The 14,176-nt window shown below is 35.2% G+C and overlaps 1 protein-coding gene across 3 annotated transcripts in view; it reads right to left on the minus strand.

Moving 5' to 3' along the window:
• LOC126832583 (uncharacterized) overlaps positions 1–14,176 on the minus strand; it is a 62,733-nt gene that overhangs the window by 26,036 nt on the left and 22,521 nt on the right. For 2 of the 3 annotated variants that reach the window (XM_050563423.2, XM_050563420.1), the window contains exons 1-3: positions 12,178–12,266; positions 5,732–5,766; positions 4,681–4,734 (exon numbers count right to left, since the gene is read on the minus strand). The gene's annotated coding sequence lies outside the window, so the exon portion shown is untranslated. Of the gene's footprint in view, positions 1–4,680; positions 4,735–5,731; positions 5,767–12,177; positions 12,267–14,176 lie in introns of those variants that run through there. The other variant, XM_050563421.2, reaches the window with a different exon arrangement.

A 14,176-nucleotide genomic window follows, 5' to 3' on the forward strand; every position in this document is an offset into this window, starting at 1 on the left:
TTTTAACAATAGGGTACAATAAATTTATGCAATATCTAACAATAAAATAGTTCAAATAAGCAAGACTGTTTTATTGTTGAGCAACGTGATAAGCTTTAAATGAGATTTTCATTTCTCTGCATAGCTATTCCAAATTGAATATACACAATGCACGGTTGGTTTTATATGAAGTTAAGTTCAATAAAATGCTGCATAAAGGAAATGTAATACAGTTGGGGTGACTTCAACCTTTGATATTCGGGGTATGTGAATCGGGGTAATACAGTTCGGGTTATTGAAATGAAGTAAGGAAAATATGAACTGGTATCGGTTTAAACAATATTTAAAAAAAAAAAAATTACATTTACAAATAAGGGTACAGGAGTATAGTCTCAAAAATACGACAACAAACAAAAGGCTTGTGCATAATGGTTTCTAATGGTCAGATCTATTTGACAAGGCCAAATGCATATTTTCTCAAGGTCACGAGATGTGAACAAAGTAAGGGCACGTGATTATTGCCATGGATTGTGGGTTAGGGTAAGGGTTAGCGCTAGCCATTTTTACATCTCGTATGCATTTGACCTTGTCAAATAGATCCAACCGGTTCCTATATAATATGACATATCTGATATTTGAGAGTACACCAAAGAGCAGTAAGCTACAGAATTAAGAAACAAGTACGATCGTACTATGAACCAGGAAACTGGCCATGTTGTTGGTTGAAATTCAATAATATAATTCACCAAATCGATGCAGAATTGTTCAAGGAAGAAGCCTGCCAGTTTTCATTGAATTGACGGAGCCTTAGGCTTTATCGAAGAGCGTCACCCCAAGAAGAAGAATAAGAAGAACATGAACAAGATAAGAAGCGGTTAGCGAGCAGTTCCTGGTCCAAAGATATAATAATATAATTACAGTGAGTTGTTGGTCATCAGTATATAATGGGGGCGTTGTGGTGGGGTGGAGAATAGTATTTGCATTGAAATTCCAGGGAGTGGAGATTCAATTTAAGATCCGTTTTACTCAGTCATACACATTTATTAAATGTTGACTAAAACGATAGATCTCGTCTTATTGGACTGATCCAAGATTCTTTCGATTAATGGTCTATCAGATCCATAGTTAAATATTAAGAGCGTCTGGCCATTTCGTTACCCAATCTGTATGTTTAATAGATCAACACATTGCAAATATTCCGAAATAAATGTCAATGAAAACGAACGGAATGATAGTTCTGCAAAAGATGTAGTGCGTCAGAGGCAAAAATTATGTAAGAATCGATTGCTGAATTTAAAACGGGCGGTTTCTTTCCGCTCCCTCAAAAGACGATAATGAAAAACCGTTGGTTTCTTTCTACCCCAACTGAAGACGATAATGGCTTCGCGCGTCTTTAACAACGCGGGTAGCATAAAACTATTCATCTGTGTTTCTAATGGATTAGACTTCACACATGCGTGTTTTAAAAATAATTCAAATAATTCTAGATCTTTAAATAGTAATATGATTCTAGACTTGACTCCTGTGTGTAAATTACTAAACATCAATTTGGTAAAACAAATATTGAACAATGAAGATTGTAAATAGACATGACTATTGTCGTATACATATGTTAGAAAAATGCATTAAGCCCTCATTCCCTTGCATATCTATATCAGGGAAATAGCAACCAGTTGAGTCATAGTTTGTAAAAGTATTAAAAGGTCCACCCATATATCGCCAAAGTAACAATAGATCGCGGATGTTTTTATCAATCTTAATAAAATAAAATTAACTGCATTTCGTTTTATTTTGACCCATGTTTTATTTTCCGTTGAAGACGGTGTTTGTCAGTGATGCATAACAGGGCCTGACAAGGACAGTTGTCTAGTCGTTCGGATGGGACGAAACACCGAGGTCCCGTGTACACATTGCCGTGCACGTAAAAGATCCCTTGACAGTTGGAATTCGATATAAGAGTAGGCCGTAGTGCCGCTGTGCAGGCAAAATTTCCCTCATAGCACACTGTACGGCGTATGCCCGTCTTCATTAGTCCTGTTCGGAGCAAAACAGTAGGACGTTAACCCCCATTTCATTTCATTTTATTTCATTTCATTGAAGACGGTGTTGAGATTATATAAATTTATTGACTAATTAAATTCTCTCTTTCAATATACGAGACTTCGTTTTGAGGTGGATTATTGGAAATTTAAATTCCAAGTGTGGATCTGATGGGTTGTCAGTTAAATCACCTCATTGGAAGCGGACGCTATATGAACCTATTCACATGGTTATAGTCTTTCTAATTGATATATTATATCTAGGACAGTTTCCGGATCCTGATAGAAATTATGCTAGATTACAATGCAGTGTAAATAAGAGAAACGCGCAGTCTACTAGCGTACCATGGACACGAAAACGAAACATGGCGCCATCAAGGCCAAAGCCATCTTTGAATATTGATAGTACTTGAATTGGCGGACTGTTGGGCTTTTTTCGAAGAGCATCACCACGAAGAAGAAGAAGAATAACACTAACAACAAGAACAACCATATGAGTAGTGCTTGGGGACCCAGTTCCTGACCCAAAAATATACGAAACGATATTATGATTGTATATTATTAATACAGTACATATAGAGGGTCGCATAATATACTAAAGGGGTTGTGGTTTCAGAGCACTCATTGGACTGGAAGGACTTCTGAAGCCGACTCGGGGACTTCTGAATTCTGGTGAAGTTGCTGGGGTATTGGGAGAGACTAGGGATTGTGGTAAACTTATCATAGACAGGTTTAACATTTATCGGAATTAAGAGAAATCCCATTTCCGCCATATCAATCGTATTCAAAAATATACGAAACGATATTATGATTGTATATTATTAATACAGTACATATAGAGGGTCGCATAATATACTAAAGGGGTTGTGGTTTCAGAGCACTCATTGGACTGGAAGGACTTCTGAAGCCGACTCGGGGACTTCTGAATTCTGGTGAAGTTGCTGGGGTATTGGGAGAGACTAGGGATTGTGGTAAACTTATCATAGACAGGTTTAACATTTATCGGAATTAAGAGAAAGCCCATTTCCGCCATATCAATCGTATTCAATATGGAACTAAACGACTAGATCGAACTAGACTTTTATCATTCGGACCACAGTATCGATACACCGAACATGATTGCCTTTAGATCCAATGAACATCAAGGGTTTTTTTAAATCAGTCAGCAGGTTCTTGCTCCCGTATGGATACCATTTCCATTTTGATTGAACGGACGTTAGTCGCAATCTCATAAGCCAAATCGACTGTTACGCAGCTTAATAGTGATCAAATGAAAGGCATCCATAGGGATTGGAAATGTTAGTGGATCTACTAAACTACCATTGGAGCCGATTCTTTTCAATAGAAGTTAGTTCAGTTATATGCATTATAGTTCGAGATGCGTCACTATGGCGGCCATTGTGATCTGAAGTAAACATACGTCTGTTGGAAATTTCACATGCGGGGTTTGACCGACAAGTATCTCATTCAATCTTTAGTTTCATTCTGACGATTAATATCGAAATTATTCGGTGAAGTTCTTGAACATCAGATTATTGTACTTCAAGTGGTATCACTATGATAACATTGACCTCCTTGATGTCATTTGGTATATATTTTATCGGGATATTAAAATATACATTTATTTATAACAATTTGACCGGCTAGTCTAGTGAAAAGGACAAAAATGAACGGTACCTTTTTTACGGTAACGTTTTATTGAGTGTCAATAACTGTACGTGATGTCTTAATGAACTAAGGGTCAGAGGGACTCGTTATTTGAGTTCTGATAACAATCAGAAGAGGGCAGTCATACATAATATAATACATATGAATAACATTTTTTCATGAATAGGAAAAGAATAGCCAACTAATTTCTATCTGTGTAGTGGACATTATGAATTAATGTCAGATATAACGGTACATTTTTTTATTTTACTAGAACGCTTAATTGGTATCACGTGATTGTCGAAAATTAAATAAACCGTATGATCTCCAACATAGATTTTGATCAATGATATATTTTTGTCGGTAAACATAGAGGTCACTGGGTTTTTTAGATCTGGACTCGAATAAAATGTGTGCCTTAAATTGTTTTGATAATATTTCTTGTTATTTGTACAAACCGATTTAAAAAGGAGTTACTCGGGTTGTATGTAGATTTGCTCATAATTGGGCAAGTTCGCATGATTAAAGGTAATACTACGCCAAATTTGTACATTATTACCGGTAATAGTCATGAACCAAGACAGTTTGTGTAATCATTATTGAAAAAGAAAATACGAAACCTTAATGGATCACTAAACCAGATTGTATTCAATGCGTCATATATTAAAGAGTTGCGGTGACCCGAGTGGCCTTGTCCGCCATATTGTACATAAAAAGTAGAGGTGCTTTTTAGTTGGGTTCACGACAAGGAAATGGGTTTAAATTTATAAGTGCGGACCGTAGTCATCCATGTGACATGAACCTTAAGAAGTTCACCTTGGGTTAGAATCCGAACGAAGGTGAAGAGTATAATTTAGAACAGTAGAGAACAAATTGATGATAAACATGTTCTTGTAATAATTAATAAAATAAGGGAATATGTGGATTTGTAAAATATTTTGTACGCATGTCCTCTATCTGAAGTAGACCCACTACTGTTCATTTTCAGAATACCTGACAAAATATTGTTACTTACCAGCGCGGACTTTACACAAATAGGTGTTACAGGATTGTTGACAATACGATAGATCTGTACAAGAAAAGAAAAGAGATTTACATTAAAAAATAAATCAGTAACATTTTATAAAGTCAGTACAAGTTTTTATCTGAGTGATATATTTTCCCTGGGTTAAAACACATGGAGTGACCATAAAAACGAAATCCCAATGATATGATTTAAATAAATGGGTAAGCTTTTATTTAAAGCAAGAAGCACGACCGTATTGTTCAGCAGGAATCGAGCATGACGTCATCGTAGCCCACTTTGAATATCAAAAATCGAATTCTGCCAACTGATGCGCAGTAATCCAATGAAGAATTATTGATTATAGATTATCAATTTTGTGTAATATTTATCAAACTGCTTAGAGTATCTAAATGCGGAGACAGTTATTAATCATGTTTCAAATGATTATTTCAGCTGAAAAGTTTAAATGGTTGAAATGGAAATATCATCTAACGTGACCAAGCGTCTTCATTTGTCAAGTTTGAAAATCTGTTCTCTACATACATAAGTTAAATACAATAGAACTGGCATAAAACATTTTTCCCATGTTTTGTGGCATATTTTTAAGTGCATGTCACTTCTTTTATATTAAATTTCTTGCAAACTTTCTCATAATCGACTAAACAAGCCGCCATATTGTTGTGAACGTAAACAATGAGGCTCAGACTGGTTTGTAAACTGTTCTTTGATTGGTTCAAGAATCAAGCTACGATCAAGGGCAAATAATTTGAATACGCAAACCCCTCGGGTCGGGTATAGATGAGTAGAACGGAATGAGGCCACTGGGAATACCAAGGATGTGCCCAAACTTGCTGCTGTTGTTACGTCAATAGTCCAATTCCCACGGATCATTGTTACACATAATACTCGATTCCCACTGGCATAAATTCATTGAAATATCGGTAGACGGAACAACAATTTTAATGGTAAAAAACAGAATATCGTAACACAATTGAAACGTAAGATTTTAACCAGCATTTGTTCACTTTAATTTAAATTAATTTAATTTAAATTAGTTTACCTTTATGCTCTAAACGTTCAGAGACTCCCACGAATCTGAAAGTAAGGGAAAATAATTGTTTAAAAATAAAACATTTTTAGTACTGATATTGTGCTAAGGAAAACTATAATATAGAATGATCGAACCAGTGTTGAAATATGGGGAATCTAACTAATCCATTCCCATATAACAAAGTCTGACTAAATCTAACTAATCCATTCCCACATAACAAAGTCTGACTAAATCTAACTAATCCATTCCCATATAAAGAGAGCCGGACTAAATCTAACTAATCCATTCCTATATAACAAAGTCTGGCTAAACGATTCATGTAATCAAAGTGTTTATAGGTTAAAATGAACTGGGGTTAACGTCCTACTGTTCTGAACCGACTGGACGTATGAAGACTGGCGTAGGTCATACAGTGTGTTATGAGGGTTATTTGGCCAGGACATTGGCGTTACGGCCTGCTCTTATATCAAAATTCAAGTGTCAAAGGTTATTTTACGCGTAACTTTCTTGCCCCACAAGGTGGTCGAACCCCGGACCTCCTGGTAGTGAGTTAGAGTCTTAAAATCAATGAACCACCGCGGTTAGCCTCGTGTGCTAAAAGAATTGAACATCTGAAACACATACGACGTGTTAACACAATTTACATTTTTACACCAAGGCAAACGACTTCAAGGAAATGGAAAGCATTATATTAATCTTTGTTCAAATATACAGTTAGCGTAAAGAAGGTCTTAGAATTTGTAATTTCCAAAACTGGAACATTTCCATTAGAGTTCAATTCTACCTGGGAACTTTAATATCACCTCGTGTGATAGATTTCTTTATACTGATAGCGGTCATTTACGAGAATGTTAATATCCGGATCAAGATTATCTCGCGTTGGTACGGGTGCTGTTGCCTTTGTCGTGACTCCCACGTTCCGAATTTTCGACTATCGCGTTCTGAAGGGGCGAAAAATAGAAATTACGAATGGTAGTTATTGGTTGATGTATCAAAGTAAAAGAAAAAAAAATTTTGTTCACGCACAAGTAAAGTTCTCATCGTATATCAACGAAAACAATCTGATTCGCCTAATTGAACAAGTTAAATGCAGGGATAAACATACAGCGTATTGTAAATCCCTATGAATAAAGTCAATATAAATATAATGAACTATATAAATTATATGGTAGATAAAAATGAAATACACGCTGTTCTCATCTATTATTCGATGTTTAGGATGGGTAATAATCCGAAAGATATACTATTCATTTACCAAGCTGGTGAAGTTTTTATGGCAACCTTTTTTTGAGAAATTCAAACAGCATGCACGTTATCTATTACAATATCCTTCAACCCGTCATGGGTTGATGAATATGGACAAATTTTTTATTTCGCTATCTGGTGAATTTTTATGGCCACGCATTATTGATGAAATGAAAAATGTGCTTTAACGTCCTACTTTTCTGCACCGACTGGGCTAAAGAAATGTTTCCCCGACAGCAATCGAATTCCAACTGGCATGGGTTCTTTTACGTGCACACCACGGTTTTTGGTCCTTTCCGAGCGACAAAACCTCTAGCGTCTGGTTATTCCAATCTACACAGATAGCATTTATTGCGCATGCTCTCCGGATAAGAATCTTGCGTCTCCGTTTGTCACGACTTGTGGAATATGTTTAGCCCCTTTCTTCGAGTCCCTTGTTACAAATGGCTCTGAAACGCATTATGGTACACGATTCGTGTACCAGTGGTAAACTGTTTATTTTGTCTTAAATATTGGATATCAGAAGCCCATCTTTTGCCGGTAAGATCACATCATCAATGTTGATTTAAATTGACAAATCATTCGTGTTTTCAATGTCGAAGACTTTGGATGATATTGGGTTAGAGACTTAGCTACTTTAAATCCACAGTCATCGTTATCATTATCTTTGATCTTATGTCACATTAGTGATTCAACGTCCGAACATGTACCGTGCCATGGACCAGGAACTGTGCGTGACGTCATCACAGCCATCTTGGAATTGTGACATCGTATTAAAAGTCTATGACTTGGGATTATTTCGAAGAACTTTTCTCCAACAACAGGAACAACAAGATGAACAGTTCCCGTTCCACAAGATAATTATATAATTCGTTTACATTGTTTTTTTGTTGTTGTTTGAGGGTGATATCACAGACAGATAGTATTATTGTAGCACATTCAGCGCATGTGCAGGGACTTTCCCATGGGAGGACCGGAGTACTTGGAGTAAACCCACGAGGTTGAGAAGGCGCCCCTTATATCTATTTTGTGATGACCTTAAATTTATAATCACGTCATTTACCTTTCCAGCATTATTGTCATATGTCCTATATTTAGTTGAGCCGTAACTCAAGATGCACAAACATGAATGGTTGTTAGTGCAACTGTGTTAGAGGTCGGGGACCGCTTCTTAAAATAGACGTTATAAATACCCATTGACGCACGAAGAAGAACAACGGGGGACGATCTTTTTCACATCACTCCTTGACAACTATACTGGGCGTTTTCTTTTAAAACAAACAACAACAATAAACAGTTGGGAAAATATTTTTAAAAAACTGGGTTTGACGTCTAATTTTCTTGACGTCGCGGGCTAATAGAGATAGACATACGTATATTTAAAAATGCATTTTGCCAGCGTTAAATTGTTCTATTACGGGCCTTTATTTTGGCTTCAATTGTTATATAAACTATTGTTTAGACATTTATTCACATGCCAAACCTATTATAAAGTTTCTAGTTCATCGAATGGCCGAGATTTAAATGGATTAGAACACCCGCAATATTTGAATATTTAGTGATAAAAGTTCTTGAAATATACTTAAACATACATTGGAGCTAAATCTGCCCATTGCAGGTCTTTCTTTAGGCCTGAAATGTTTTCTAAATTATTAATTTGACATTAATTACATTATCCAGGCCATAATCAACTCTCGATGGCATGGGATTTCTCCGATATTAAATAGATTAGAACAGTTCGGCCATATTTTGATTTAAGCTAAAAATGGAGGTGCGAGACGCAGCTTCGAACAAACAGTACGGTGGTTGCAATTATTGCACACGTCTTGTCAAACCTTCAAAGGCTAATATCTTCACTCGCAATAGAGTAATTTGAATGAAATTTTCAAATTATTCATTTTACATTATCTATTTCCGAACTATTATAGCAAGAATGACTAGCTCTTAATCTAAATCTTACATAATGTATCTTTAAAATGACTGTCATTATAAGCTTCGTGTATGTTCTCAAGCGGAGCTCGACAATCAGCGTAACTTTTGTGTGGGGTTAACATTCAATTTTGTTACTTCTTTATTATTAAGAAAAAAAAAGAAAGAAATTTTCACACAAAAATAATACACTTCGACGCAATACTAAATATCTTTTAACGATCCAAATGAAAGAGAAACATCAGTAACCAGTTTTTGTTTTGACTGGTGCGAACTGTCACAACCATGACAATTTCATATTTTTTCATAAAGGTTTTTTTCTTGTTTTAAAAAACGCGATTACATTCATTTTCAAAAGAATATTTATTTTGGTATGGCTTTATGCAGTTTGTCGTAGTATTCAACGCTGGTCACGATTTCTCTAAAAATAGAACGCATAATTTCAGAGTATGATACCATCTGCCAGTTCGTCTTAAGTTGGTAAGTAATTTAGAATGAAAGCAATTGTGTGCGCCATGGGAACTCTTTAGCGATAGACGCGACAGCTAATGAAGTTGAATAGAAGGTGTGGTCATGGGTGTTTATAATAATTATTTCTACCCGACAGCTTTACTGCTGAGGAAAGAAATTGTTGATCAAGTTATTATTTCGGTCCAGCACCCGTAACCTTGAAATATAATGCATGGGTCTAAATCCATGACGATACACCACTATTTTGATATTAGGTTGTGTCCATTTACTCTAGATTCGCATTAAAATAATCAAGAAAATTGCTGGATTTATCCCCGAACTTTTAAAGGGTATAGAACTCTATTCTTAGGAACCTTAGGAACCTTAAAGTATACGAAAATGGGTCCAACAGAACATACTAATGTAATATGAGTATTTATAAATTGATTAACACTCAAGATACGTGAAATACGTAAACAGGCCAAACTGAACTGCAGTCGTTTCCGCCGGCTTAAGTCCGTTTTCATGTATGCGTACATTGAAACTGTTTTCTTTCTTATATTTGCATTCGTATGCGAAAAAGCACACGGAAACGCGTACATTAAAAACGAGCATTAGTCCATTATACAGGGCTTTTTTTGTTTTGATTATTATTTTGTCTTTTGTGAATTGTCCATTTTAAATTATATTACTTCTCTTGATGGATATGTGTTGTTTTTGTTCATACCAATGGAGCTCTAAGCCATAGATATTTTCACGGTGATTGAAATGGTCAAATATCGAATAATGATTCGCTTTTTTAATTTTTAATATTATGGATGCTGTTGAGTTAGAGGTTTAGCTCCTTTAAAATGGAAAAATCGATATTTCATACTGCGTCAAATCTTCAGAATAAAGTAATATGACTGAAATTTTCAATATATTCAGTTTTTATTTTTTACTTTTAAACTATTATAACCCAAACGATGGACTCTTTATCTAAATATTACAAAATGCATCTTTCAGTTATTAAGAACATGTACAGATTTATAAATAAGATAGTTTATTTACAAATACATACATAATATAAGTATATCAAACTGGATCAGAACAAATTATACAATTTACGAAAATTCTCTTGGTATAATCTAAAAATATGTACAATTACCATTGAAATTGTTCTGACAGGAAGAATAAAATTTATGTCAAGAGTTCGTATTCGAAATAGTTGAACCACTAAAATTACTCTAATATACGAATAACCATAATCCACCACAAAACTAGTTGTGATTGGAAGGTTGTTGTAGAGTCGAGCAACCACAAATTATTGTGAATTACTGAATGTAACAAAGTATCTGTTTAATTATAATTAGACTGATATCCATGGTGGTCGAGGTGGGGGCATTGTCTACGATATTATTCCAGTTGAAGTGGACGTTATTTAAGCCATTTCACGCACGGGTTAATTCCTACCTGACCATTTGCTCCACCTATCAGGTAATCTGTTTGTCAAAACTTTCAAGTGAGGCCAAATTATATAAAGATTCCTAAATATTGCCCATTCTGATGACCACATTAAAGTTGCATCATTTTCAATACGTCGTTTTCGTTTTTTGTTGGGGGGGGGGGGTCTAGTGGTTTAACGCGTGCGCATGAAATCACAAGATCTGTCATTAAATCACGTGGTGTTGTTTCGATTCCCCGCTTATGCGTGACAAGGGGTAGGTCGCCTATCCAACCTCGTGGGTATTGGCCGGGTCCTCCGGTTTCCTCCCACTGCTAAAGCCCCTACGTACAAGCGAATTATTGAAATAAAATTGAACCATGATGCGCTAGTCTAGAAATGGCCTACTTTGTGTCGAGTGGGTGTTAAACCTCATTTCTCTTTCACGTAGTTTTCGCTAAAATATCAAATTTCTCACTTTTTAAACCACGCTAATTTATACTTAAAATGATTATTTAACATTTATTTGGAAAACAAAACCAATATTATCAACACTATATAATCTCCCGGCTTGGATTCAATCAATTTAAAAATAGGCCTATCATTTCTGTTCTCCCAAAACAAAATGGCCGCGGGCTTATTACATAGATCGATGAAATTTCAGTTCAACATACATGTGTAAATACTGGACGGAATTGAACCATTTTTGGGCCGATATTCCTATTAGAGATTCATCTTTCACAATATTGTAGTTTGCAAGGGGTTTCTGATGCGCTAACATGACGCAACGAGACTTTAAGAAAGAGAGCTAATCCACGTGATAATCTTAATTTAAATCATGAACGGCTCTTCAACTGTAATTGCACAAATGTAGACAGAAATTAAAAGTAAACAATAATTAAAAGTATAAAAATAAAAAATAAAAATTACAAGAAAAGAAACAAATGACAATAATAATTAAGCAAAGATTAATACAACACCCACCCCACCCCCAGCCACCCCACATCCGTCCTAATAAAAAAAACCAGAATTGAAATAATAAGACTCAAATATCCTATCAATACAACGTTAAGTTACATTAAATTCTCCCACCCCCGAGCTCCGATCAAAATGTACGATAACAAACAAAACATTTATACAACGCCATCACTTATATCTCTAGTCGATAGCCCCAAATATTCAAATATGAAAATTTATAAGTTTTAGCCTACTCTCAGATGTGTTAGAGAATAATAAATTGTCAGTAGTCCAATATTTGTAAATATTCAAATATTAATCAAATGATGAACTCCTATCTTGTGTATTAACTACAAAGTTAATATTTAAATATCTATCCTAACAAAATATTAGTTTCTAATACATCAATTAATCAATCAATCAATAAAGAAAGAAATCAAATGGTACCCACCACTGGCGACCAGCACCAGTTTTTTGAAACGCGGGATTATTTTCACAGCCTTCAACACAGAAGTGTATTTGCTTATGAGAAAATTCACAATTATATATGGTTATTTGATAATATGAATAGAAAATAGGTTACAGTTATGGCCCCTTATTGGCTCTTTTATTTAAAGAAAATACATTAAGAAATGATATCCTAGGTCAAGGGATTCTGAAAGGCTAAAATAAGATATTATGGTTCTGAGTTGTCTTACGAGAAAGGGATGAAATACACGATTTGTATTCATGAATAGAAAGCGAAACACAAGCGACGATCCATTAGACTATTATATATAAATATCATAGAACACGCCCTAAATATCTATCAAAACATGTTTGAAAATAGAATGGCTTTTTATAAGCGTTGTATTGAAACCACTCTGTTTCCATCCAAAGTTTATAAATGGTATGTTGTATTGAATATTTTTAGAAAGACTTTTTCAATTAGAATGAATTCATCCGTTTAGAATATATATTAATTTATTGGCCTTTTTGCAATTAAAATGCTACGCCTACTCGGCGTATTGTTAAAAACATAGAAAATGACTGGTCGGTAAGGCGCCAAAAGCGAGACTGGGTATAAACCGTCCAAACACTTTCTAGCTATTTCTTGGTGGTTTAGCGTCTGCTTGAGCAATTGAGATATCACAGTCAAGAACCAGAAGCGTAAGCGTAATCATATTCCTGAAGCAATGGCCCGAGAAATCCCTCTCTGACATTAGCTCTAATCAAACGGAACACTGCGAGGAGTATGAAGCGTAATAAATGATATGCCTTCTTCTGAGGTTTTATATAATGAACAGTATGTTGGTTGTACCTTCTGAGGTTTTATATCGTAAACATTATGTTGATTGTACCTTCTGAGGTTTTATATAATAAACAGTATGTTGGTTGTACTAACTGAGGTTTTATATCGTAAACATTGTATTGATTGTACCTTCTGAGGTTTTATATAACAAATAGTATGCTGATTGTACCTACTGAGGTTTTATATAGAGAACATCATGTTGATTGTGAGAGAGAGAGAGAGAGAGAGAGAGAGAGAGAGAGAGAGATGTGGTTTAACGTCCACTCGACACAAAATCGGTCATTTCGGGACTAACATTTGGTTTAATTTTATTTCAATAATTCGCTTGCGCGTAGGGGTCTTTAGCAGTGGGAGGAAACCGGAGGACCCGGAGAAAGCCCACGAGGTTGGACAGGCGACCCTACTCCTTGTCACGTACAACCGTGGATTGGAAACCACGCCAGTTGACTCAATGACAGGCTTTATGATACAGCGCGCACGTGCTAATCATTCGGCCATCCACCCCCCCCCCCCCATGTTGATTGTACCTTCTGAGGTTTTATATAGTAAACATTATGTTGATTGTACCTACTGAGGTCTTATATAGTAAATATTATATTGATTGTACCTTCTGAGGTTTTATATAATAAACATTATGCTGATTGTACCTACTGAGGTTTTATATAGTAAACATTATGTTGATTGTACCGTCTTTTTTAAAAATTTTATAGCGGCTACTACGAAGTGTCCTAATGCAGATCTTTCATTTGGCCTCAAATGTTATATAAATTATTAATTAGACATTTATTTTCATTCAAGGCCCATGATCAGCTATGTAGAATTTCGGATGGTTTTTAATTTCAACAGATTTAAATCCGATTGGCAGTTAATGATTTAATTTAAAAATGGATAATCAATACGTTGTTAATTAACGTAAAACGGTGGCAATGCCAATCGAGACTATACTGTTATGTAAACGAGGATAATTCCACTCAGAATGATGTAATTGGACTGAAATTTTCAACATATTCCCTTCTATTTTGTAACTATTATAGCGAGAACTGTCAGCTCTTTATCTAAATCTTGCTTAATGCATATTTTAAGGTCTATGAATACATTTTAAGTTTTTACATTAATAACAAGCAGAGGAGGGGGGGGGGTCTGATTAAATATTTAATAA

Source organism: Patella vulgata, chromosome 9, assembly GCF_932274485.2.
Source record: "Patella vulgata chromosome 9, xgPatVulg1.2, whole genome shotgun sequence".
Classification (NCBI taxonomy): domain Eukaryota; kingdom Metazoa; phylum Mollusca; class Gastropoda; family Patellidae; genus Patella; species Patella vulgata.